Source organism: Echinops telfairi, unplaced genomic scaffold (genome assembly GCF_000313985.2).
Source record: "Echinops telfairi isolate 266 unplaced genomic scaffold, ASM31398v2 ScPeMD7_443;HRSCAF=831, whole genome shotgun sequence".
Lineage (NCBI taxonomy): Eukaryota > Metazoa > Chordata > Mammalia > Afrosoricida > Tenrecidae > Echinops > Echinops telfairi.
This window is the reverse complement of record NW_022104341.1, coordinates 6,396,327-6,421,341: the sequence shown is the minus strand read 5'-3', so window position 1 is coordinate 6,421,341 and position 25,015 is coordinate 6,396,327. Positions and strand designations below refer to the sequence as shown.

Genomic DNA, 25,015 nt, shown 5'->3' with positions numbered 1-25,015 from the left:
CAGCGGCTTCCGCCAGGCCTTCTCTGTGGGGCCCGATGGCTGTGCTCCATTTCTGCAGTGATGTGCCTCGGTTCTCGCAGCACGATGCTGAAAGAATTCATGCGCAGAAGCACTTGTGTAATCCAAGTGATTTTAGGAGGGACAGGAAAGTTGCGGGTATTACCACCCTAAAAGGTCCATGGGTATTTCTGGGAAAAGGTGCATGGCCGTGTGGGAGTTCCCAACTGATTGAGAAAAGCCGCGCGGAAAGAATACCGGAACAGGAGAGTAAAACCACGCATGTGGAACCAAGACCAGGAAAATCCCCAGCGGCCAGGAGTGGGCACACAGGTGCGTGCGTGCCCACACGTGGGAGAGAGTCTCACCCTCCGCGTGCAGGGCACACCTGAAAGAGAAGAGCACAAAAGGGCCCGTGGTCTACTTTCCTCTCCTCCAGCCCCACTAGCTGGGGGGGTGGGGGGAGGAGGGAGAAGGGGCAATTGGCCGACCTTGTTGGCTGAGTTTAGGCGCACCTGTGTGATGTCATGTTAACGGGGCCTAGCACTGTGTGTGGGCCCAGGTGTTTTCCCACAGGTGTCTGATTAGTGTGCCCGGTTTCTTTCCAACCCCTTCATTGTGGCATGGACAGCTAATTTCGTTTAGTGCAGGCAATGGGGGAGACAACCCCCCTTTATCCTTCACCTAGTGACCTGTCAGATGACCCCTGGCTGCTTTGCTCTCTGCCCTGAGTCTGATGCCCCTAAACCATGTGGGCCCTGGCCAAGCGGCCCCACATTTCTTCCTGGTTCTGCCACCAACCATGACCTGACCTCTACCTGGCTTCCGCTAACTCAGGCCTACCTGATCCAGCCTGGTGCTGCAGGAAGCCCTGCATGAGGATGTGGTTCATTTGCTCTCACTGATAGAACATTCTGGCTGGAACCAAACTGAACTCTTCCCAGTGGTCATTTCACCTCTGGTCCTCCTTCCACCCCCTGGGACAACACAGAAAGAATCTACTCCATCTTTTGCTCAGGGTTCCTCCCAGTACATAAAATTGGTGGGTGGGAGGAACCTCTCACCCTTGATTAAAGACAAAGAAGGGTTGGCTTCTTCCGGGGGGGACAGCTCCAGGGCCTGCAGCAGGGCCTTGATGAGGGACATGGGGGCGGGGGGAGGGGGCGGACCTGGGTTTTCAGACCCTCGCTGTTTGGGGGACATTTTCTAGTTTATCAAACTTACCTGGGACACTTTTGATAGAAGACTGACAAACCTTCTCAGATTGGAGGAGCAGGAGAAGCCCTGATTGGATTCCAGAACAGAAGATTTGTGGGACAATGTAACTAATTTGCATAGGATTCGGTATTAGGATCCACGTTAATTTTAAGATTTTGATAACTGTGGAGTCCCTGGATGGTGTAAATGGTTAACTGAAAGGACGGAGAGTTTCGTCCACCCAGAGGCCTGGCATCTACTTCCAAAGGGTCATCCATTGAAAATTCTACTCTGACAGGCACGGGGTCGCCAGGAGTGGAACTCAACCATGAGAACGGATGCGTAAGATATTACGGAACCTGGGCAAAGGTTGTACAGAAGCTCTTTGAATTGTTTTTGCCATTTTTTCCCTAAGTCTCAAGTGTTCCAAAATTTTTTAAAAGTTAGAATTCAGGTGTCCTTTTGCATTTTTCTTGTGACTGTGTTGAGCTGCACTGGGACTCCATCCCCTGCCTCCCCTCTCTGCACCGTCCTGCGTTGGCAAGGGCAAGAAGAGACCTTTTGCAGGGTACTTGGAGGGCAGGGTGAGGGAATGCTCCTGAGGTCAGCACAGGACACCAGATGCTGATGCAGGCCCTGACACTGTCCCTTACCTGCCTGCTCACTTTGCCAGCCCTGGGCAGCGGCCAGGCAGCCAGCTCCTGGCCGAACTTTCCCCTGGACTTCTCAGACTCCTCCGAGAGGCAAACATTCAGCCCTGAAGAAGTGCACTATGCGAAGGAACCTTTTGGAATCTCTAGGCTGCAGACTATTTTCTTGCCTCTCCTTTCCAGCACATTCCTTTCAATTGCCCCACGTTACCCACGTTAGTTGTGAACTGTCTGGTTTGCCCAGGAAGCACTTTGATGCTTTCTATGAACATCATTGAAAAGCTTCGTAGGACCTGTTGGAAGGGATAAATGATTTGTTTTTGTTTTATAGGTTAGAGCATGAACTCAGTCTCCCACTACCACAAATTATGCAGTTGAGTTTCCCACATTTGGAGAAATCGCAGGGGTCAGCACATCCAGAGTGAAATGGATAAGCCTCGCCCTGGGAAAACCACCTTTGTGATCCTGGTATCTCCCCTGCCAGGTAACTATAGGTTTTTATTAGTCCATCTCTAACAGTGCAATCCAAAAAAAAAAAAAATCTGTTACCTATTTGAGTCACAGGGCTGCCTCCCTGGAAGGCCGTGTTAAATGCCAGTCTCCAGACACTGGCCACAGGACTGGCTTTCAGCCTGGGTCTCTTCCAGCCATTCTTGGTAACGAGCTTCCCCAACTAGAAACCATCTGCCCGTGCAGCCCTCTCGGACACGACGGGGCAGTGATATCATGGCGAACGTGTGCAACTGTCAGCACACATTTGACGCTGACCCTAATGGTTGAACTTGACTTCTCTCCTCGCAGAACTTCATCATCGGCACTGCCCTGCTTAATTTGAATATGGGATCCGTCGAATATTATATTAATTATTCCCCAGCACATTTTTTTTAGTTACTCATTTGATTAGAATAAATCCCAAATCTTACTCAAGTCAATATAAAAGACAGAGGCACGGCCCTCTTATGCCCAGTTCCTTTTTCTGGCGATGTCTCTCAACCCTTACCCTTGTACCATCACCCGGCTCCTGCTTCTCCAGCTTCTCCACACAAACACGAGAAGGTGTTTTCGTCTCAGCGTTCTTGATCTAGCACAAGAGATAAGCTATCTGTGAAATAATCTGTAACGACTCTAACCTGCCTTACCGGCTTGGGATACAAATAACATGCACACCATTTTTTATTTTCCAGACTCATCTCTTGAATCTCTACATTTGCACAAGTACGCAAAAAAAAATAGTCTAGACACGCGCACTCTCCTGCCTGTGTACGGCTGTGTGGTTTGCGTGTTGCTTGGCTGCCAAGGGAAGCCAGGTGTGCTCTCTGCTCCCGCGCCATCTTGCTTCATTGTTCAAAGCAGGAGGCCTCACCCAGCTCTTGCTGCCAAAGTCCGGATCTCTGCCCAGGCAGTGGCTTTTCTTTCCTCCGTGTCAGGTTGAGACATGAACGCCCAACATTGGCTCCTGCATATAAACCCCTTCTGCTAGGTGGGGGCAATGCGTCTGTTTCAGCCATATAGCATGCTGGGGCTGACACGTCACTATCTGAGACATCCCCTTGCTGTTACAGTAAGTTTACTTACTGTAAAGGGCCTGAAACTGGCTAAGTGTTGGCCCTCCAGAGGAGAGGTGTGCTTCCTGGAATCTGTGACTGCGACTTCATGTGAAGCACAAGGTCCCGGCAGTCATCATGACATGAAGGTGCTGAGGTCGTCCTTGGGTTTTCCTAAATTCGAGGAGCAGTATCCTTCTGAGGGATGCACACAGGAGAGAGGTGGAGAGCAGGGGAGGAGGCGACAGGGAGACGGGGGCACACGCCCAAGAATGCCAGCTGTTACCAGAAGCTAGAAGAGCCTTCGGAGGGAGCGTGTGTGACCCAGCACTGCTGCCCACCAGAACTGTGAGAGAACAATGTCACATTGTTTTAAGCCACCAAACGGGTGGTGATTCATTACAGCAGCCCGAGAAAACAAACACAAGGACTCTTGGTTGTCTTAGGTAAGCCTGTCAGTGGACTCAGGCCTGATCGTTTCAATCGGAGACAATAAGGAGCCGCACAGGAGAGGGCATTTGTCCTGACAGCGTCTTTCAGAAGGCTCCCTGCCCCTACACCATAGTCCCCATGGCTTCCAACAACCGCTCTTCCTACCAAGAAATGTGCACAGAGCAGCCTATTTTCGGGGGAGTAGCTACCCACCCTTGCACAAGTGAAGGAGATTGTTCACGTGGTTGCCTTTGGGACACAGACTTCCCGGTGCTGGCTGGCAACTTTAAAATGGCAGTTTACTGAAGTAAACAGACAACTTCATTTCCTGGCCACCCGTTAAACAAACAAACACACAAACAAACAAATAAACAAAGTGTGTTGCTTCCTTCCCCTGACTCAATGTCAATTTTAAAAACCATTACATTCACCTGAGTAGCATGAGCTTTCCCCTTTTGAAACCTGAAGGTCATTTCCCGCCTCCCTGCTGGCTGCTTTCTCCGATTTCTCCAACATCTGCAACTGCACCCACCCTTCTGAAGCGATTCACCCACAACCCCAAGCTCGCCTCCTGTGGCCCGCTGCCCTCCTCCTCTCGTCCCAGGCCGGGCTTGAAACGCTTCCTTTGACCTGACTCTTTCCAGCTTGAGAACATCCCTTCTGGAGGGAGGCCCTTCCACTGCGGGACCAGCAGACCCCCGCTCGGCCTGCCGACTTTCCTGGCTGCAGGTGATTTTCAAAGAGAGCGTGCTGGCAGACTCTGTCGTTGCTGAAAGTTGGGCTCTTTTGACATGCCAGTGTTCCCGAAGCCAGTCTTGTGAGCCTGTGCTTTTGGTTGTTGGCTTTCTGCCCTGGCCCATTGTGGTACACGCTCTTTGAAACCTGAACTGTCTCCCGTGGTGGTTTTGTTAGATGTTCCCCTGCCCCAACTTCACCTTCCTTCCCAGGCAAGTCATTAGCTCATTCCTCCTTCCACAAATACATGCATAGGAACTGCGGATGTGTTCGAGAGTAAAACCACATGCGGCACCTCGTCAGGGAGCCAACGCGCAGCTTTTAGACCGTGAAACAGAACGCTGAGCTCCAATAGCCGCTGGTGTAGCGAGAAGAAGCACATCGTGTTTCCAGAGCATCTAACAGGGTTTTAAAATTTTTTAATCTCGTCGAAGAAGCAAGATAGGGCACACCGAGGTCAGTTTCAAAGAGAAGTAGGAAGAAGGTCCTAGTGTTTATATCCAACTGTGCCATGATGCCAGCGCCTTCAGGAACCCTCGGTTGGCAGTGTCAAAAAGAGGGAAGGAGCCTCCCAGGACAAGGCCAGCACGTGTGTGGATGCACAGAGAGCATATCGGATGCAAGGGTTTGTAGGGGATGCAGGTGCGAGTGGGGTGGGGGGAGATGGGGAGGGCGAGGGGATTTGGGGACTAACTAGTGAAGGTGGGAGGGGGAGTGAGCACTGGAACTGAAGGTGATTACACAATGCATTTTAAAGGCGATTCAATCATGGTGGGGGGGTGGGGGCTGGGGGGGCCATGAAGAAAATGACCTGAAATTGATTGTAGTAAAATTGTACAATTCTTCTTGATAAGATTGAATGATATCGAACTGTGTGATATGTGGATTAGGTGCCAATAAAACTGTTAAAAAAAAAAAAAAGACTAGCACGTACAAAGGCCCCGTGTTGTAGGCTGGTGAGTGCGTGGAGCGAAGGAAGGCCATCGAGGCTGGAGGAGGGCGTCAGGGGGTGTGTGGTAGAGATACAGACATGAGGCTCGGACCCTGCAAGGCCTGGCGGGCTGGGAAAGCGGTCTGCATCCTGAAAGCCCGGGGAAGTCACTGAGACTGAGTAGTGTGTGTGTGTGTGTGGGGAGGGGGGGGGGCGTGGCAGAAACACAGCACCACAGCCAGAGTTATGTCTCTAAACCATCAGCAAGCAGAGTGAGGACTAACTTGGCAGTCTCCGTGGGGAGACCAGGCGGGTAGCTGATGTGGTAGACAGGGAACGGAGCTTGCATCAGAGTGGATGCTGAGCGGAGGGGAAGAAGGGGCAAGCACAGTTAATGTCTGAACGGAACGGTCCTTGGACAGGAACCCGAGAAAGAAGGGAGAGGAAGGCCCCAGGAGCGTGTGTCTGCCCCTGGCTCATTCATGATTATCTCATGGACGTTTGATTCCTGGGAGGCTTCTGCGCCTCTCAGCCTCCTTCCCCTTCAAGTTTCTGACTCATGACAATTTCCCAACTGTGGACATCTGTGTTCTCGAAGTGAAGTAAACATGTCTAAGGGGGACCCACGAGCACAGGTCCCTTTCTTACCGTCAAGGGCTCCACTACAAAGGAACAGATTTCTCCCCAGAAATCTTCTACAGCACAGACGCATTTTGTTTGTTTTCTCCAGAGCAGTGTTAGGCTGACAGGAAAACTGCAGGGAGCACAGCGAGTTCCCATATATCCCTCCCCTCCCCACTGCCCTGCTGCCACGAACCTCTTGCATTCCTGTGGCATTTATCAGTCACAAGCGGCGAGCCCACACGGAGGCACGATTGTGAACTCAAGCCCACTGTCCACACTGCTGTTCAGTCCCTGGCAGCTCCTAGCAGCCCCTGGTGACCGAGCAAACCTGTTCCTTGTCGGGGTCTCTAGGCTGTGAGCTTTACAGAATCGGATCGTAGGCCTTCCTCCCAGTGGCTGCTGGGTGGGTCCCGATCCCTGGGCGTTCATTTAGCACCCAGGCATGAGATTGCCCCTCCGCCACGACTCCCTACAGTTTGCAATAAGGCTCAGGATTTGTGCTCTGTTGTCCTGAGTTTGCCCACCATTTGAGCCTTATGCAGCAGAGTTCTACTGGTGTCGAAATACCCTGGACTCACCTATCCGTTCCTTCCCCTTACCCCTGCCCCACGGCTCCCGCCGATCACCGATCTTTTCGCTGTGTCTAGGAGTCCGCTGGTGCAGTGGGTTATGTGCTGAGCTGCTAATTGCAAGGTCAGCAGTTGAAACCTATCAACAGCTCCCCGGGAGCTTTCTGCTCCCCATAAAGACTCCAAGCTTCAGAAACCTACAGGGGCAGTTCTCTGTCTTATAAAACCAGAAAACTTCCTGCCAAAGAGTGAATGCTGACTCACAGCAATCCTCTAGGACAGACTAGAATTGCCCCTGTGGGCTTTGGGGACTGTCCCTCTTTATGGGAGAAGAAAGTGCCATCTTTCTCCTGCAGACGGGCTGGTGTTGTTAAACTGCTGATCAGTCATCCAGCACATAACCGCACGCTGTCCTAGAGGTCACTGAGGTCGGGTCACCTCAGGGGAAATGAGATTGCTTTGAGAGTCTGTAGTTTTAACTTTTTCCAGAACGCTGTAGCATTTCAGACTGGATTCACTCACACACACACACACACACACACACACACACACACAGCCGTATGCTTTTAAGATCTTTCCTCCTCTCTTGATGACTTATTTATATTTGTTTTCAAGTAAACCAAAAACCCCAAACAAGCTCACTGACATGGAGTCCACTCTGATTCATGGTGACCCTCTAGGACAGGGTAGATCTGCACCCCGTGGGTTTCCAAGACCGTCACTCTTTACAGAAATATGAAGCCCCGTCTTTCTCCCTGTTTCTGACAAGGGCTCCTCTTATTTCGTCTTCCTTCAGAGAGTTGGCTTTACAAAGCAAATTAGCATCCTTGAGTCATCTGCAGATTGTATGACCACCGCCCTGTATTTAGTACTTACTACTGACCAGGCGTGCAGCGGGTTAGGAGTTAGGATGTTCACCAGCCTGCTAACAGCATGGTTGGCGGTTCAAACAAATTAGCCATTCCCCGGGAGAAAGATGTGGCCGTCTGCTGCTGTAAAGATTGCAGCCTAGGAATCCCTCTGAGGACGCTCTACTCTGTCCTACGGAGACACTCTCATTTGGAATTGACTTGATGGCAGTGCTTGTGTTTTGTTTTTTCAATTTTATATTGACCAGCCACTGTTTGGAGTGCACCCGTAGCTTATTCAATCCCCCCCATCCACTGGAATAGGAATAATGATTGTCATTGCAGAGATGGGGCTACTGAGATACAGAGGTTCAAAAAGGTGCCCAGGCTCACACAGAGGGAACTCCAACTCTGGTCCTTGAGCCTGTGTTCCTCGTCAGTACCCCAGGCTGCCTCTCCAACCCAGTGTTGCTGCAGGAAATGTCACATTGCTGAAAGAGAAATCGTTTTGCCTCTTGCGGCTCAGCAGCAGGAGCATGGAAGTCTGCATGCCTGCTGAATGGCGGAAAGCACGGAGCTGGCCTGCAGGGTAACTGAAATGAGAGATGAGGAGGATGGAGCCAGCCAGGATAACGAGGGGCAGCGTGAGCAGCAAGCAGAGCGAGGCAGATGGCAGTGGTTGAGGCAGGCATCTCTCGAGGGCAGTGGCTGCCCTTTCCTGAGAGTCAGGAGGTGACTGTCCATGTGCTGGGAGGCATGAGGAAAACGGGAGATGGATGCTGGATCCCCAAACGTCCATCTGAAGCCCAGGGAAGCGTCAGTCATGCAGTTCTTAACTGGGGTGCATGCCAGAGTCTTCAGGGGGAATGCCCTAAATTTTCTGACATCGGACCTGTTGATTCAGAATCTTTTGGGAGCGGGCTTGCTCCTAAGCATCTCTGTTGTTTAAGAGCCTCAAATGATTCAGTTAGTGGCCCTGGGTCATTGATCTGAAGAAAAGCAGCTGGTATTCATAAAAGGTGACCAGGTGCTTAGGGCATTAAAAAAAAAAGGAGTCCTGATGGCTTAGTGAGTTAAGCATTGGACTGTTGACTTCAAGGTTGGCAGTTCAAACCCATCAGCTGCTTGCTGGAGAAAGATGAGATAGTCTCAAAAAATAAAGTGTGGGGCGGGGGGTGGGGCGGGGTGGGGGCGGGCAGAGGTACAGTCTCAGAAACCCCAAAAGAAATGTTCTATTCTGCCCTATAGGGCCACTCTGAGCCAGAATTGACTTGGCGGCAGGGAGGTTTAAGACACTAAATGAAATCTCTAAACATGAAAGTCAGTCCAGGAGCGCTCTGGAATTAATAGAACCTTGAGAAAGTGTGGGCCAGAAGTCTCCAACTTATCCACTTGATTCCCAATGGGTCAACAGAGTCCCCCAAGGCAAAAATGCCTCCACTGTCTTGTCACAGACTCTGGAATGAGACCAGGAAAAGTGGATCTTTTCCTGAAGGAAGACCTGAGTCCCGTGTCCCTCCCCAGGCCCCAGATTTGAGAGGAGCCCCAAAGGAAGGACTTCCCAGGGGCCAGTAGTTAGATTACAAGTGGAGACGTATTGCCACAACAGCATAAAGTCCTCTCCTAGACAAAAATATCGAGAGGTAAAGCTCTTGTTTCTCAACGTACCCTCATCCAGGGGCTCAAGACTTCTGAAGCCAGTGTTTCCATGTCCCTAACCCTTCCCCAAAGGAATGCTGTTCTTTTCCGTTCACACCACATCAAAACGGCAGTTTGGGCACCTGAGAGGGGCCCAAGTCCTGTTCATTTCCAATGTTCCTTGACTTTAGGAAACATATGGAAGTCTTAGAGGGACGAATCAGGGCTGTCAGCTGCATGGAGTAAGACTTCCTAACAAAGTTCTCATGGGATAGCCCTTGCTACCAGCAAGGATGTACTATTAGCAGCTGTATTATTATGATGGAGGGGGGGGTAGTGGATTCCTTGGATCAAATTTCCTGGTCTTTTCCTCACAATGCCATCTTTAATTTCGTAAAAGTTATTCTTAATAAGCTCCTGTAATCACTCTGTGTCCTTTGAGAAATCTATCAAGACTCTCTCTTTGGAATTCAACAAAGGAAACGGTTTCCATACCCTGCTGAGCTGACCCCTCTGCTTTGAGTTTAACTGGTTCGGCAGATCCTCAGAGAAGCCATTCTTTTGATCGGACCTCACTCTCACCATTGTTATTGGGAAATTCAAGTCTTCTCTCTGTTACAATTTGCTCCCTAATTTCATTTTCATTATCTTCCATCTTGCTTCAAAGACTAATGGAAACATCGGTTCTTTGAACTAGCTCATCTTTAGGAAACATTTTTGGCATCCACTGAGCGAAAGCTCACTGAGGCACAGACAGCACCTTTAAAATTCAACATGCTGAACCACGTGAGATCGCAATTCCCGTCACCTGTCACATCTGTCGTCTTCTGACCGTTTCTGCACTTCCACCACAGCGTCTCCAGGCGTCAAAATGGACAGTCTTGCTTCTCTTGGCTTCTCTTTGAGGTCTTCCCTACCTTCTGTAAAATGCTTGATGTATCTAAAAAACCATGTTTTATGTGAGGCAGCAGACAGGTTAGCTGTTAAAGATCCAATGATTCAGGAAGATGTCCACTTGAAATTTGTTAAAATCTTGGTATTAATCCTATTGTTTTTTCCATGGCTCAAAAAGTACACCACCACCCCCCCTTTAAGGTGCCCTAACTAGCCCTGGTAGCATAGTGATTACTGTTAACTGCAAGGCCAACAGTTTGAAAGCACTCCACAGGAGAAAGCCAGGGCTTTTTACTCCCGTAAAAAGTTACAGTCTTGGAGACTCACAGGGACCATTCTACCCTGTGAGTCAGTCGGCATCAACTCCACCCGCCCCCCTCATTATCATTATGTCTTTACCCAACGCTGGTGAGTTTATTTCAATTCTTAGTGACTCTGTAGGCAGGGCAGAATGCTCCCGTGGGCTTTCTTGGCTGTAAGATTCAGGCTGCCACAATCTCTCTCTCTCAGGGTTGTGGTGGGTTTGAACCACCAATCTTTCTATTATCAGCTGAGTACTAAACCACTATGCCACCAGGGCTCTTTGCCTAGTCTCTAGCAGTTGGATAAAGCAAGGAAATCGATTACCTTGGGAGTCCCCAGGAAAGAATGTACTGTCGACACCTTCATTTGATTGCTGAGACCTGTGTTGGATATTTGACCTACAAAACTGTCAGATAATAAACCTTATAAATGTGGTGTTTGAAGCCACCACATCGATGGTAATTTGCTAAAGCAGCAGCAAGTCACTAATACACTGGCCTTGGGTCTTTTCTCTTTTCATTCCATCCTATTCATACTTCAAAATAGCGAAAGCGATCTCCTCTTGTTATCTTGCACAGTGACAAATGGTATTTAATTGTCGCTTTAATTTGTATTTCTTTGATTTGGAGACTAAAGCACATCTCTTGCTCTGTCTACCCAGAAAAGACCCTTCTAGGAAACACCCCTTCTCCATTCATAACCAAATAAACCAAACAGAACTTAATGCCAGTCCAGTTGATTCAAGTCAGAGCGATGCTGGCGGACACCTTGGAGCTGTCCTGCGGGGTTCTGAGCAGGTTCCCAAGGCCCCGCGGAAAGGCGGTGAGTTAAATGCCAGGCTTCTCACCACACAATCCGTGGTCCCCACCTACGAGCTGCTCCGCGGGAGCAGGCGGGGCTGTCTTCTCCTGTAAAGATGCAGAGTCCTGGAAAAACCCCGTGGAGCCATTCTATTCCCTCCTGGAGGGTCAGTGGGAGTCAAAATTGACTCCAAGGCGAGGGGCTTGGGTCCTGGTGACCTCTCCAGGAGCAGGCTGTCCCCTCTTTCTTCCAAGGAGTGGCTGGTGGGCTCAAGCTGCCCACCTTTGGGTTGCCAGCCCGGTGCTCTAACCACTGCTCCACCAGGGCTCCCTCCATGGGATCCCAAGTCAAACTGGATGCTTGAGCCGAGTTAAGGAGCGTGGATGGCATAGCAGGCTGCGCATTGCACTTCTGACCACCAGGTCAGCAGTTTGAACCCACCAGGTGTTTTGCAGGTGAAAGCTGTGGTTGTCTGCTCCTGTACAGATGGAAAGTTTCCAGAGCCCAGCAAGGGCAGTTCTACGATGCCCAACAGGGTTGCTAGGAGTCAGAATAGATTCAATGGCAGTGAATTTGGGTTTGTTTTGTTTTCTTGAGAAGGCACTGAGAGTCTTTCTTTTGTCCTTAAATTTTTTAGGATTGGGGAAGCAAGTGCCTCCCTTTCCAGCGCTGCAAGGAGAGAGGTGAGTCACAGCAGCTGGCAGAGGCCCCGCTCCCATTTCGATGGCATCAAGGTGGTCGGTCGCTCTGGTTTCTCGGGTCTTTTTCCCCACATGTTCATTTAGATTTCGGCTTCCAGCACTGCAGTGGGAAACCACCCGGATAATAGATGGTGGCAGTGATGTCTCATTGCAGGCTGCTGCCAGAAAGACAGAGAGGGAGAGAGAGAGAGAGAGAGAGAGAGAGAGAGAGAGAGAGAGAGAGAGAGAGAGAGAGAGAGTTGTTTTCTGGGGAAAATATGGGAAGTAGGAAAATGGAAAGTTTGTAAGTCCACTTGCTTCAGTCACTAAAATTTGATCTTTAAATGGGTTTAGGCCATGCCTTTAAAAATCTTTGAAAAGATATGCCCACCCAGTGCTTTGGAGTACTCAGGAACCAGTAGTCTTTGTCAGAAGCTGGAAAAAAAAATCTGGAACCATGAAGAAAACTCCTCTCTGGGACTGAATGTTAAAGGGAGCCTGTGAGCAGGCTGAAATGCTTGCTAGGTGACTACCTGGATCTACATGTTGAGTGGAAGTGGGAGAAATGCAGCAATAAAGAGACGGGTTGAGTTTGGCCACTGACACCTGTGGATTGGTTTACAGGAAAAAGAGAAGACAAGAGCAGGTTGACTGGTCTATAAAGTTCATGACCTAGCTCCAGGGGGCTAGGCTTGTTGAGTATTGGTGAGAGCCCATGGTCTAAAGGCAAGGCGACCAATGGGCACCCTGTGGAGGCTGAGTGAGGCAGCCCACACTGAGTTGACCAGAACCCGACCAACTGGAGATTTTTGAGCCTGTGAACTGGTGCATATTGTTGCTGATTTCATGGATGGCCTGTCTGGATTTGACTTTGCTTATGGATGCAGACTTCACAAGGTTCCAACTGGAATGAAGACTCTTCATGTCGAAAATATGATTGTTTTCTCAGAGCACTGGGTTGATGTAAGTGGGCAGTATATAAATTGGGGGAATAAAGGCATGAAGTGGTTGGTTTACAAACTTTCAGAGGTGGGGGGAGAACATATTCACAGGATTATAGGATTAAGGTGTAAGTGTTACTTAATTGCAATTGTGAAGCTAAAGAATTATGTACAGGTGCCAGGTTGGCAAGGGGTGGATTGAGGTAGTTAATTTATTGTGCCAACCCAGCCGAGTTTCTGTGGATTTGTTTCTCTAAAGTACCCAGACTAACACAGTTACCTTCCATAAAGGCCTGGCGATCTACTTGCAGACTGCCCCTTGTTGAAAACCCTCCAGAGCACAGGTCTAGTCTAACATGCTCAGAGCCACTGGGAGTCAGAATGGTTGGGGCAACAGCAGGTTTTTAAATTCTGCCCTACATTAAAGTTAGATTCCACATGGATGAGGATGTCCCGGGATTTGGGAAATTGGAACAGTAGTACCTGGAAAAACCTGGAGTCAGCCGTGGGCACTCCCTGTCTGATGAGGAATGACCAACGGCTCCCTTCACCACCTCATTGAAATGTGAAAGTCCCTGGGCTGTAGCCCATCCACTGGGACAGCGTTGCAGGGCAGAGGAGCCCTGGCCTGCCCTCCCCACCATTTCCTGCTCTGGGAGCCTAGGCCCCTGCTGAGCCCACAGGGGAGGGCAGGCCACCCGATCTGCTGGGAGGAGACTTACTGGCTCAGAGCAATCCTGTAAGACAGAGGAGAACTGCCCTGCTGGGGTTTCTGATTCTGGGAGCAATCAGACTCATCTTTCTCCTATAGAGAGGCTGATGGGTTTGAACCACCAACTGTGAGGCCAGCAGCTCGGTGCTTAACCCACTGCATCACCAGGGGTCCTGGGAGATTCACACAGTGGCTGCAATAATGGGCTCAACAGTTGTAAGGATGGTGCAGGACTGAGCGGTGTTTCATTCTGTCTTACGTGGGGTCGCCTGCCATGGGTGGGAGCCTATTGGACTCTACAAACCTCAAGCATAACATCATTTCTGGGGTTGGATTTTTGGCTCACAAAACTCACTGCCACGGAGTTGATTCCAACTCAGAGTGGCCCTATAGGACAGAAGAAAACTGCCCCACGTGTTTCCAAGGAGTCATCTTTATAGAAGCAAACAGCTCCCTCTTCCTCTGAGCTGCTGGTGGTTTGAATCCCCTGAGGGGTTAGCAACTGACTACCTAACTATTGTAGCACCAGGGCTCTTCTTGGTCAATGGCAGAGCAATGCAACACCTCCATTTCTCAAACTTGAAGATTTTCTGGTTCTTAGCCACACCCCCACCCCCACCCCCCACCCCCCACCCCCAAGTCCTTGGTGACCTGACTGAGAGTTTCATCGTGTGGCTGGGCGGCCAACTGCAAGGTCAACAGTTTGAAACCACCAGCCATTCTGTGGGAGAAAGAGGAGGCTTTCCACTCCAGTTAAAAAGTGACCATTCCGGAAAGCCAGGGGCGCAGTTCTACCCTGCCCGCCCTTCAGGGTCGTTGTGAGTGGGGAGGGACTCAGTGGACTTCAGATGAGTGTTGTGTGGTTTAGTGGCCGTGCAGGGCCAGCGGCTGGGAAAGGATACCACACTTGGTAAAGCAGAGGGGAAATGGGAAGACTCTTGAGGAGACAGCTTGACCCCATGGCTGCAGCAATGGGCTCAAACATGCTGACAGTGTGAGGATGGTGGAAGCTCAAACGGTGCTTCATTCTGTCCACATGGGGCCGCCATGCATGGAAGCCTATAGGACAGCCTTGAACAAGAACATTGGCCAACACATTCAGCTTTGAAGGAGTTACATGCTAGAAGAGTCCCAAGGCTGCCAACCCAAGGTTCTAGATTGCTCTACCACTCCCAAACCAAAAGCCTTCCTCACTGCCACCTGGTCGAGTCTGACTCATAGCAACCCTCCCGATTCGGACAGGCTAGAACTGCCCCGCAGGCTTCTGAGACTGTCACTCTTTATGCAAGAACAAAGCCTCATCTTTCAACTGAGCAGTGGCTGCTGGTTTCGAAATGCTGACCTTGCAATCCATAACCGCTAAGCCTCCAGGGCTCCTCACTCGACCGCTAAGGAAGTTATTTACCATTTACCAACGTTCAGAAGATGAGAATTGCCTAGTTGTTAAACATACAGATGCCTAAGCTCCTCCCCTAGAGACTCAGTGGGTTTGGGTGTAGTCTGGAATCTGTATTTTCCCAACTTTCCCAAGGGATTGTTATTGTTGAGCAAGTTTGGGAGACTGTCCTGAGGTCACCTTCGGGTACCTAGGCCAACGGGAAATGGCAGGTGAGGCAGTGCAGCCCTGAGCAGGGAAATCCTCTCCTCTGCCTCACTCACGCGGGGTTTGGAGGATGCAGGTGAGGAAAAAACCCGCCAAGAAAAACCTAGCAGGTCACACTCTCCAGCCTGAGCACTCACGCTTCAGCAAAGGGTGCAAAGAAGACCCGGCACACTCCTGACCTCACCACACCTGTCCAGCTGACTGCAGCCTACAGAGGAGACCAGTAACCTGTATGCTGTTTCTATGTTTCCCTGTTGAAATGGTAGCATTGATCATGCTTGTCCTGTTTGCCCATGAGCATTGCATATGGGTAGTTGGTGGTGACAGGAATCACTCAGCCAGCAGGAATTCCAAGAAGACGCAGTCAAGAGGAATGGCCACATCCTACATTTGGCGTTGCTGTTGAAGGGCCCTCTAAGTTCACACTTTGAGTCCCACTTCCGATATACACCCAAACTCACTGACTTTCTCCAAATAAGGACACTATGTGCTAGAAGCTAGGAATGCTGTATGCATCATCTTCTTCGATGCTCCCAGCAAGATGAGTGGAAGGTAGTGTTTTGATCCTTCATTTTGCAGGGGAGGAAATTAGGGTGCATGGAGATAAAGAAACCTGCCCAAGGTCATGCAACTAGTACGCTGGGAGCTAAGATTGGAACACAGGCAGTCTGGCTCCAGATCCTAAGCAATAGATTGGAACACAGGCAGTCTGGCTCCAGATCCTAAGCTCTAGATTGGAACACAGGCAGTCTGGCTCTAGATCCTAAGCAATAGATTGGAACACAGGCAGTCTGGCTCCAGATCCTAAGCTCTTAGCCACTGCTCGGCACGGCCTCCCGGCCTTTCACAGAGAAAACTATGAAATGGGGGGTTGGGGTGGGGCTCGAAGGGCATCACCACCTTGCAAAAGGAGATCAATGCCTTCATGAATAAGCAACAGAAGAGGAGCAGGAAAAGGAATGGGAGGATAGACTGCCAACAAAAGCAATCAGCGGGAGATAAACTCCCTCCAGATGAAAAGAAAACAGTAGAGCAAGTTGAAAATGATTGTAAAACGAGCATGTTTAGAATCCTCCAAAGATAAGGGAAGAAGGGAGCAAGAATAACAAGGTCTAAAAGAGGACACTGGGCAGCCCTGGAAATGAAGCATGCAGTATTGCATAGTCAGAGCTCTGCACCAAACATGGTTGAATACACAAATGTTTTGGAAGATACTGTGGTGGTTACGTTATTTCATGTCAACTTGAAGAGATATAAAAGTGTAGGGGTGGAGTCTAGCCCGTCAATCAGGACACAGCCTGACGGTAACTCCTTGTGGTTATGGCTTTCTCATATGGACGACTCTGGGAAACTCCGTCTCTCTCCCTTCACCTTGCTGCAGGCTGACCCTAATGGCAGCCAGAGCCTGGAGAGGCTCCACCGCCATTGGCTGCAGAAGACTTTGCACCCACCGGCCTGTGATCTTCCTGCATTCGGCATCATTGCTTGTGACTACGTGAGTTTGAAGAGGGACTTATGGACTAGTTTCAGACATAGACTTGAGTTGGACTGGGCTGGGATGTTTTTCTGATATATAAAAGTTCCTGATATAAAGCTCTTTTTTACACATATATGAGTGTCAATGGGTTTGTTTCTCTAGTCACCCCAGCTTAACACAGATATGTAGAGCTGGGGAATTCATCAAGAACCCATCACAGGAGGTTAAAACAAACAACAAACAAACCAACTTGTAGAAGGGCATTTCAGACACATGGAAAGGAGTTTCCCTCCAGGAGGAAAGTGAAGAAAGAAGTAGACAAAATGGAGAAGAACGTTTGAAGATCTCAGGGGCAAGAACTTTCCTGAGTCCTTAGAAAATGCTCATTGGATGCTGAGCAGAACAATGAATAAATCTCCACCCAGTGGAGCCGAAGGCAGAGCGGATTGCACATCGGGCTGTAAACCATGAGGTCAGCAGGTCGAACCCACCGTGGGACAAAGGAAGGTCACTTGACCTCAGCCAAGCCAATCATAACAGCTTACCCTCAGATGTCAGGTGAGGGACCGTGTTTATCCATCAAAACCACTCCTGACCTTGGCTTCAGAAAGCAGATTTTTAGTAGCACTACAGAGGCAAAGCTGTAAAAAACAAACAAACCAAAGCCAAATTCATGGCCATCAAGTCAGTTTGGACTCACTGTGACTAAAGGACAGGACAGAAGTGCCCCTGTGGGTTTCTGAGACTGTGACTCTTTATGGGAGCAGAAAGCCTCATCTTTCTCCTGCAGACCAGCTGGTGGTTTCAAACTGCTGTCTTGCCATTAGCAGCTCAACACATAACCCACTACCCCAGCTGTAAGAGGTGAACGATACAGGTTTTCTTCTCCTCCTTTCTCATGGAATCCAGACTTTTCAGGAGCCCTTGAGACTGAATGAATGGTGTGGCAGTTACATAATCTACTGTCAACTTGTGAAGGGTTGGAGTCTAGCCTGTCAACCAGGTCACAGCCAATAAGGCCTCTGTGTGGGTGTGGCCTTCTCCTGAGGATTCTGGGAATTCCTGGATTTCCTCCCTGGAGGCGGGACACACACTCTCTGCTTCATCTCTCTGCTTGAGATTCCTGTTGACAAGCCACATGGAGACACACTGATGGAACCAGACAGAGCCCTGGAGCTGGAGAAGCCACATGGAGACCACACCAGTGCTGAGATGCTTCCACCACTACTGGATCCACAAGACTTTCCACCCACTGGCCTGTGATGCTCCTGCATTCAGTGTCATTGCATGCATTGCCTAAGTCCAAAGTTGAATTTATAGACTGGTATCAGACATATGGGCTAATATTAGACTTATGGACTTGAACTGGACTGGGATGGAATATTTTATTAATATACAATTGATCTTTATATAAAGTTCTCTCTTACACACCTATGAGTCTCCCTGGATTTGTTTCTCTCATCTACCCGGACTAATGCAAATGGAAGCTCCTGACCTGAGGTAATCTTTAAATCTTATAAAAATTATTCCCTGAAGGCTTCCTTAAATCAAACAAGAGTCTAATTTGAATCACGAGGAGTGTCTGCCTTGAGCCCCGTGTTCCTTTAAAGAACCACCAGTATGGGCTCAAGGGGACAACAAGGAGCAGGAAGGGCCCATTGGAAGCTGAGGGGACAGGGAGTAGATGTTAGCCAGGGAGGAAAATTTTCGCAAAAGAGGCTGAGTGGTTTGCACAATGTCAAGAATGGCATGCAACTGAACTGTCCATGTAGAAGTTGTGAGATTGGGGTGTGTTCTCAACAACAACAAAACGATAAACAGAATTACTGTTATTTTTTAAGCTGTGCTGCCTGCCACGAAGATCGCCCCAGTCTGAAGGCAGCAAGCGGACCTGCCCAGCAAACGGAAGCCCAGCGCTCCAGGGCGTCCTTTCCGGGTGCGGGAGCTTGTACACCTGCTTGCACCTCTGCCCTTCTCTGCACGTCCCCCCACATGCCCCCTCCTCCCTGGCCCAAGCCTGGAAACCTTAAGATCCCTCCTGTTTTCAACTAAGCGAACTGACTTCATGGAATGGGCAGGTGGACACTTAATTTTTCTTTTGCCTTTTATTTTGGGCCATGCCTTTTGCTTATCCACCTCCAGGGTCTCGGGGGAAATTTGTTTCTTTTAACTAACAAACGTCTCTGCTCCCCAACCCAATCCTCCTTCTTTTTCCTCCCTTTCTCGGGTAAAACCTCCCCTTCTTTATAAGCCGTGCAGCGTAACCGCCTCAACTCCTCCCATTTTGAGCTTCAGGTGGCGCAGTTCGCGTCCCATGACTAACCAAAAGCACGCTCTGGCGCATGCCTTTTCTGATGGTAAGCCATGGATCCTTTCACCATACTTATTCGATCTGTCGGCTGAGCAAGCACGCGGAGAAGTTGGAGTCTATGTAGGAGAATGCGCCATCAGGATCAGAGGAAGGCTTATCTACAACCGGCAGTATGCAGTTGGCACAATCTTGCTTGCTGAAAGTGAGAGCTTGAAGCACTTGCTGGCGACGATTAAGGATTACATAGCCTCCGGTGTAGATTACAACTCAATGTCAAGACGACCACAGTCTTCATAACTGGACCAGTAGGTCACCTCATGAGAAACGGAGACAAGGTTGAAGTTGTCAAGGATTTTGTCTGGCTTGGCTCCAAAGCCAGTGCTCATGGAAGCAGCAGTTAAGAGATCACACGCTGCCTTACATTGAGTTGATCCACTGCACAAGACCTCGTCAGAGTGTCGAAAAACGAGGTGACTTTGAGGACTGAGGTGCGCTGATCCAAGCCAGGGTATTTTCAAATTGCCTCATAAGCATGCGAAAGTTGGAAATGGAATCAGGAAGAAGGAAGAAGAATCAAAGCGTTTGAATTATGGTGCTGGGGAAGAATATTGAAAGTATCATGGATGCCAAAAGGATACACCAGTCTGTCTTGGAACAAGTAGGGCTACAGGGCTCCTTAGAGCCAAAGATGGCTAGATGTGGTCTTAGCTACTCTGGACATGTTGTCAGGGGAGACCAGCCGTGGGAAAGGACTTCATGCTTGGTAAAGTAGAGGGGAAGGCCCTCCACACGATGGGTTGTCCACTGTATGTTCTACTATGCTCATGGGTATGTTTCCAGCACACGCAGAAATATCCAGTCATATATATACATTCACACATATATATCTGAGATATCACATATATATCAGGTGCCTGCCTTCCCGGTGATCATTCATAAAAGCAGCTACAACAGAAGGCCTAATGTGATGAGCGGTGCCACATCAGAGAGGAGGAGATGGGTTCCAGTCCAGGCAGGGAGCAGGCTGCCTGGAGGAGGGGGCATTGGAGAAAGGCTCCTGGGCCCCAGAGCTGGGAAGAGGGAGCTTATCCCCTTGATGGCCCCAGAAAGTTGATCTCAGTGAGTCTTCACGTGGCTCCTGAAAAGGTAGAATGACAAGCCTTTGCAGCGGGCCCAGACTCAGGTGCTTTGGGCAACGCGGCACCTCTCTTCAGGGAGGTGGGGGGGAACCTCTCCCCTCTATGGAAGCCTGGAAATGTCCCTTTCAGCCCCACCGTAGTCCAGCCCATGAATCAGTGCCCCTGATGCTAGAGGAGCAGGGCCTTCTGGGGCAGGGGTGTCTCCTGGCAGCCTCTGCCTCTGCTCCCTCTGTTCCCCCCAAAGCAGGGTGGAGCAGCTATGCCCTGACAGTTCTGAGCCATATGGCAGCCCCCCAGGCTCCTGGTCCCCCAGCTCCAGGCAACTCCTGCCAAATTCTGGCTCCTGGGGTCAAAGGAATGTTAAGCAATCTTTGGAATGTTTCCGCAAGCACTCTGAATTCCAAGGCCTCCTTAGCTTTGCGGGCGGGCGGGGCGCAGCGCCCACGGCCTGCAGCCCAGCCTTCCTGAGCAGGCACTGGGGAGCGCTGGGCTGCGCCTGTTTGTTTTCCCCGCCTGCTGGCAGAGCTGCAGGACACCATGACAGCCAGGTCCCGGGCTCTGCCCGGCTGCATTCATGGTGGCTAAGCAGCCCCGGCTTAGCCATGAAAATAGCGCCTTCGGCGATTTGTTTGGAGTTGCTGAGTGATCTCTTACAGCTGGCCGTGGACACGGTGGTGGTGAATAGAAACTGCTGGGTGGTGCTTCCCTGGAGTGGGGCCCCCGGGCACAGCAATACCTGTGGTGCTCTACGTAGCCTCTAGCCTCCGCTAAGCAGCCAGGACCTGGCTGTTCAGGCTGGCTGCAGAGTAATTGGGAGTCCTGGAGAATGGCTCAAATCCCCAGGATGCTAGAGCTTGAGCTAGGCTGTACCCCCATCCGGGTGCACGCCTCAGCACCTCCAGCCCTGTCACTGTTGGGGCCCTGACCCCATTAAGGAGCCTGGTCTGAGCCAGCAGCCTCAGGACCACCTTCGCTAGCCTGCTTCCTGGGGACCACAGGTCCCATGGAGAGTCCTTGGTGGCGTAGTGCTTATGCGTTGGGCTGCGATCCGGAAGGAATTAGTTTGACACCACCAGCCCCGCCAAGGGAGAAAGTCTGGGTTTTCTGCCCCCAGAAAGAGTGACCGCCACTTCTACCCCGTCCTCCAAGGTCACTGTGAGTCCCCACTGACTGTGGCCTTGAGGGAGGGGAGAAAGATGAGGCGTTCCACTCCCAGCAAGAGTTGTAGCCTCATCGGTCAGGGTAAGACATGAACATAATAATAATAATTTATAAATTATCAAGGGTTCAGAAGGGAGGGGGGGAATTGAGAAGCTGATATGAAGGGCTCAAGTAGAAAGAAAATGTTTTGAAAATGATGACAACAAATGTACAAATCGGCTTGACACAATGGATGGATGGATGGATTGAGATAAGAGTTGTACAAGCCCCCAATAAAATGATTTAAGAAAGAAAGAAAAATTTAAAGACATAGCTTTCAAAAAATGAAAAAAGAGTTGTAGGCTCAGAAACCCTCTGGGGCAGTTCTACCTCTAGGATCACTAAGAATTGAAATCAACTCGAGTTTTTGGACTGGGGAGACAATCAAACTGTGTTGCAACCAGCTTTCGGCTCAATTGACACCTTCCCAGGGAAGCCTGCCTGATTCGAAGAAGCCGGTGCTGGCCAACAACAACAAAAAGCCAAACCGGCCCTGGCCGACTGGTAACTCCACACAAAATTTAACCCACTGCCATCCCATCGATCCTGACTCGCAGACACCCAAAGAGAGTGTCCGGGACTGTCGGTCTCTGGGAGCAGCCCAGTGCCGAGCCCGAGTGCCACAGAGCTCCTTGGTCGCTGTCCAGTCGGCGCCAGTTCATGGCGACCCTGTGTGCCCGCCAGGATTGTTAATGCTTCATTTTTCACGAGTGGGTTTCCAGGCCTTTCTTCCCAAGTGCTCCAGGGGAATTCGAATCTTCGACCTCTCGGTTTGCCCCCTAGAGCACCACTCAGGGGCTCCCTCCAGAGTCAAGTTTCCCTATTATCCATTCTCCTGGCACCTCGTGGCTCCCCGTGGTTAGCGCTTGCCTCTGTGGTTCATATTACCTGTGTAAGTCTCGGTTTCACGGTGTCTCACCCTTGGACAGAAGGCTGCATGAGGGTAGGAACCGGCCTCCGGCCTTGGTCACTTGCTGCAGCACATAAGAGGTGCTTTGTGGGCTTCACTGTGTCCAGTGAACTTTCCCAGGAAGGTGTGAGAATCTGCCTCCCAACACATCCCTGTTCAGGCGTGGGCTCCTTGAGGCTGATCTACCAGCTGTGGTGGTCCCTCAAAGGATAGCCCACGGTGGGCATTGGTTTCCCCTCTGCTCCGGCTCCCCGCCCCCAGTCTCATTGACATCTAGGTCGGAGGAGGCCATGGCTAGTTCAGGTCATGACTGAACTGAAAGCAAAACTCCTTTGTGTGTGATCAGTCCCAGGCCTGAGCCAACAAGTGTGATCTTTGCAGAAACCTCTCTGTTCACAGCCTGTCTGCTCCCCTCTTGGGGCTCCTGGGTCGCCCTGCCTGTGGCCTGGCTCTGAAGCAGTCCCGGGCCCTGCATCCCATTTATTGAAGCTTTGTATCGGATTTGAGAGCTCCCAAAGCCTGCACCTCGTGAACACACCTTGCAAAGAGAAAGTCCCTGCGAAGCACCTTCTGCAGCTCCTGGCTAGAAAACAGCAGGGCGGGGCTGCCTAGCTCTTGGGGAGCAGAGGGGTGTAGGGGGGAAGGCAGGGAGAGGGAGTCTTCTACATGTACGGGGAGGTTGGGGGCTGGGAGAGAGGGAATCCAGGCCAGCAGATGCTAGGGATGCCGGACGCCAGCCTATGAAGCATGATTCCCGCAGCCATCTCAGAAGGTTCCAGAAATCACAGGCTCTGCACGCGCTGAGAGGGGACAGGAAGCTGCACTTTGAAAGCCAGGCGGGGTTTTACGATTTGTTTATTTCCCTCTAATGTTCTCCCTTAGCAGGAATTAATACCAACGCAGGACCCTTCTGCTCCAGTTGGCCTCCACTGTGCCGAGGGAGCCCGAGAAATGGGTTTGCATGGTGCCTGTGCCAGAGTGTTTACAGGGGCCCAGCACCCCCCACCCTGAAGGAGGATTATAAAGGGAGGGGTGTGGGGAGGGAGTGGTTTGCTCATTGCCACCCTGCACCCCTCAACCCTGGGCCCAGGGAGAGAGTCAGAGCGGTGGGCTGGGCGCAGGGCTGCTCTGTGGGGGAGAAAGGAGGCTGTGGAGGAGGGAGGGAGGGGTGTAAGGAACCACATATATGGAGGGTTTATAGGCTATTGTTGATTTTCTTTCTCGAGATGGGCTGTGTAAATGTATATAGTATGTTTCTCTAACCCCCCCACCCCACCTCCACCATATTCCTTATCCCTAAAACCTAAATAATAGTCTGAGTGGTTACCAAAAAAAAGAGGAAGAAAAGTAAAATTAAAATGGACTTGGCGTCTTTGGGGACAAACAAGTTCCTAACAAACAAACAAACAAACAATGTGCAGCCCTCTGTAGGGTCACTGAGTCAGAACCTACTCAGTGGCAGTGGGTTTGGGTTTAGGGCATCAGAGAACAACACGAGGGAACACAAAGATTCCTGCCCTGGGACACTTGGCCCTAGTGAGGGAAGACAGGCCGCAAACACAAAACAGAATCACTAAATACATCTTGCGGTTCGTTGTTGGGAGCTGCTGCTGAGCTGGCTCTGACTCAGTACGGCAGAATAGCGCGTGGCCCCATCCTGCACTGTCTTCAAGATCGCTGGATGCTGGAGTCCACTGCCGCATGCTTTCCAGCCTAGGGGCCGACCTTCTCACACCACACTGTGTTGTGATCCGTAGGAGTTTTGCTCACCAGGCATGTGTTCCTGATCTCTCTGAGGCTGGAAGTCCCACCGAAACGTGTCCACCACGGTTGACCCTGCTGGCATTCGCCATAACAGTGACATACTGTTCAGTAACCAGCAGCTAGCACGGTGTGACAAAGGGACCAGGGGGCAATGAAAGGAAACTGGATGGTGAGAAGAATGCAGCCACTGGTAAATGTGACAAGTATGGTGGGAATGAAGAGAGAAGGGGGCCCTAGGTTGGGGCGGGTAGCAGGATTTACTACTGTGGTCCAGGTGGCCTCTGGGGGGTAGGGGAGATTGGGTCACGTGGGCATCAGGGACCTGGCCTTCCAGGCAGGGGAGTGCAAGGCCTGTGTGATGAGAAGGCTGAGGAGGGGAGTCTGAGGAGTCAGCGCACGGGAAGCCTTACTGACCTTCACAGGGACCTGAGCTTCTATAATGAGTAAAACAGGGAGCCAGGGAAGGTGTGCTGTTTCTCTCTCGCTCGCTCATGTTTTTTTATTGTAGTAAATATACCCATTTATGATGAGAAGTTTCCATTTTGCCCATTTTTAGGTGTGCATGACCTTTGAAGAGTACTTACGTTCACCGTGTTTGTGGGATCATTGCCAATATCCACTTCCAAAAGGCTTCCATCTTCTCAAACAGAAACTCAGTCCCTAACACCAACCCCCCTCCACTCCCCCAGCTGCTGGTCACCACTCATCTACTTCGGTCCCTCGACACTTGCCTTTGTTCATCTAAGTGGGAGCCTACAGCGGCTGGCCTTTGTGGCCCATGTGTTTCCACGGGAGGGGAGGAAAGCTAGGGGAGAGTCACGGGTGGCTAGGACCCGGGTGGCGTGACAGGTGGTGGGGAGAAAGGGTGGGGTGCTGGCTAGATGGAGAGACAACAGGCTTCGTGGGACATGTTCATGAAGGATGGGGGAGAGAGAGGCGCTCTGATGCCCCCCCACCCGCTTCTAGCCTGAGTTGCGGGAGGATGGGGTTGCCACGACGTGAGACGGTGTGTGCTCTGAAAGCTCCTGACCACGTGCTCTGGGCTGGGCCCTGGGACAGCCCTTAGCCCCTTGAGCCCATTAAGCCCTCACAGCCCAAGAAGGTAGGGGTTTGCC

General features: G+C 50.7%; 1 non-coding gene across 1 annotated transcript; it reads right to left on the bottom strand.

The window, feature by feature from the left end:
* Positions 1-2,171: 2,171 nt before the first annotated feature.
* Positions 2,172-2,336, bottom strand: LOC115870268. Its single transcript, XR_004046635.1, has one exon. It is a non-coding gene; the product is annotated as a U1 spliceosomal RNA (small nuclear RNA).
* Positions 2,337-25,015: the final 22,679 nt, after the last annotated feature.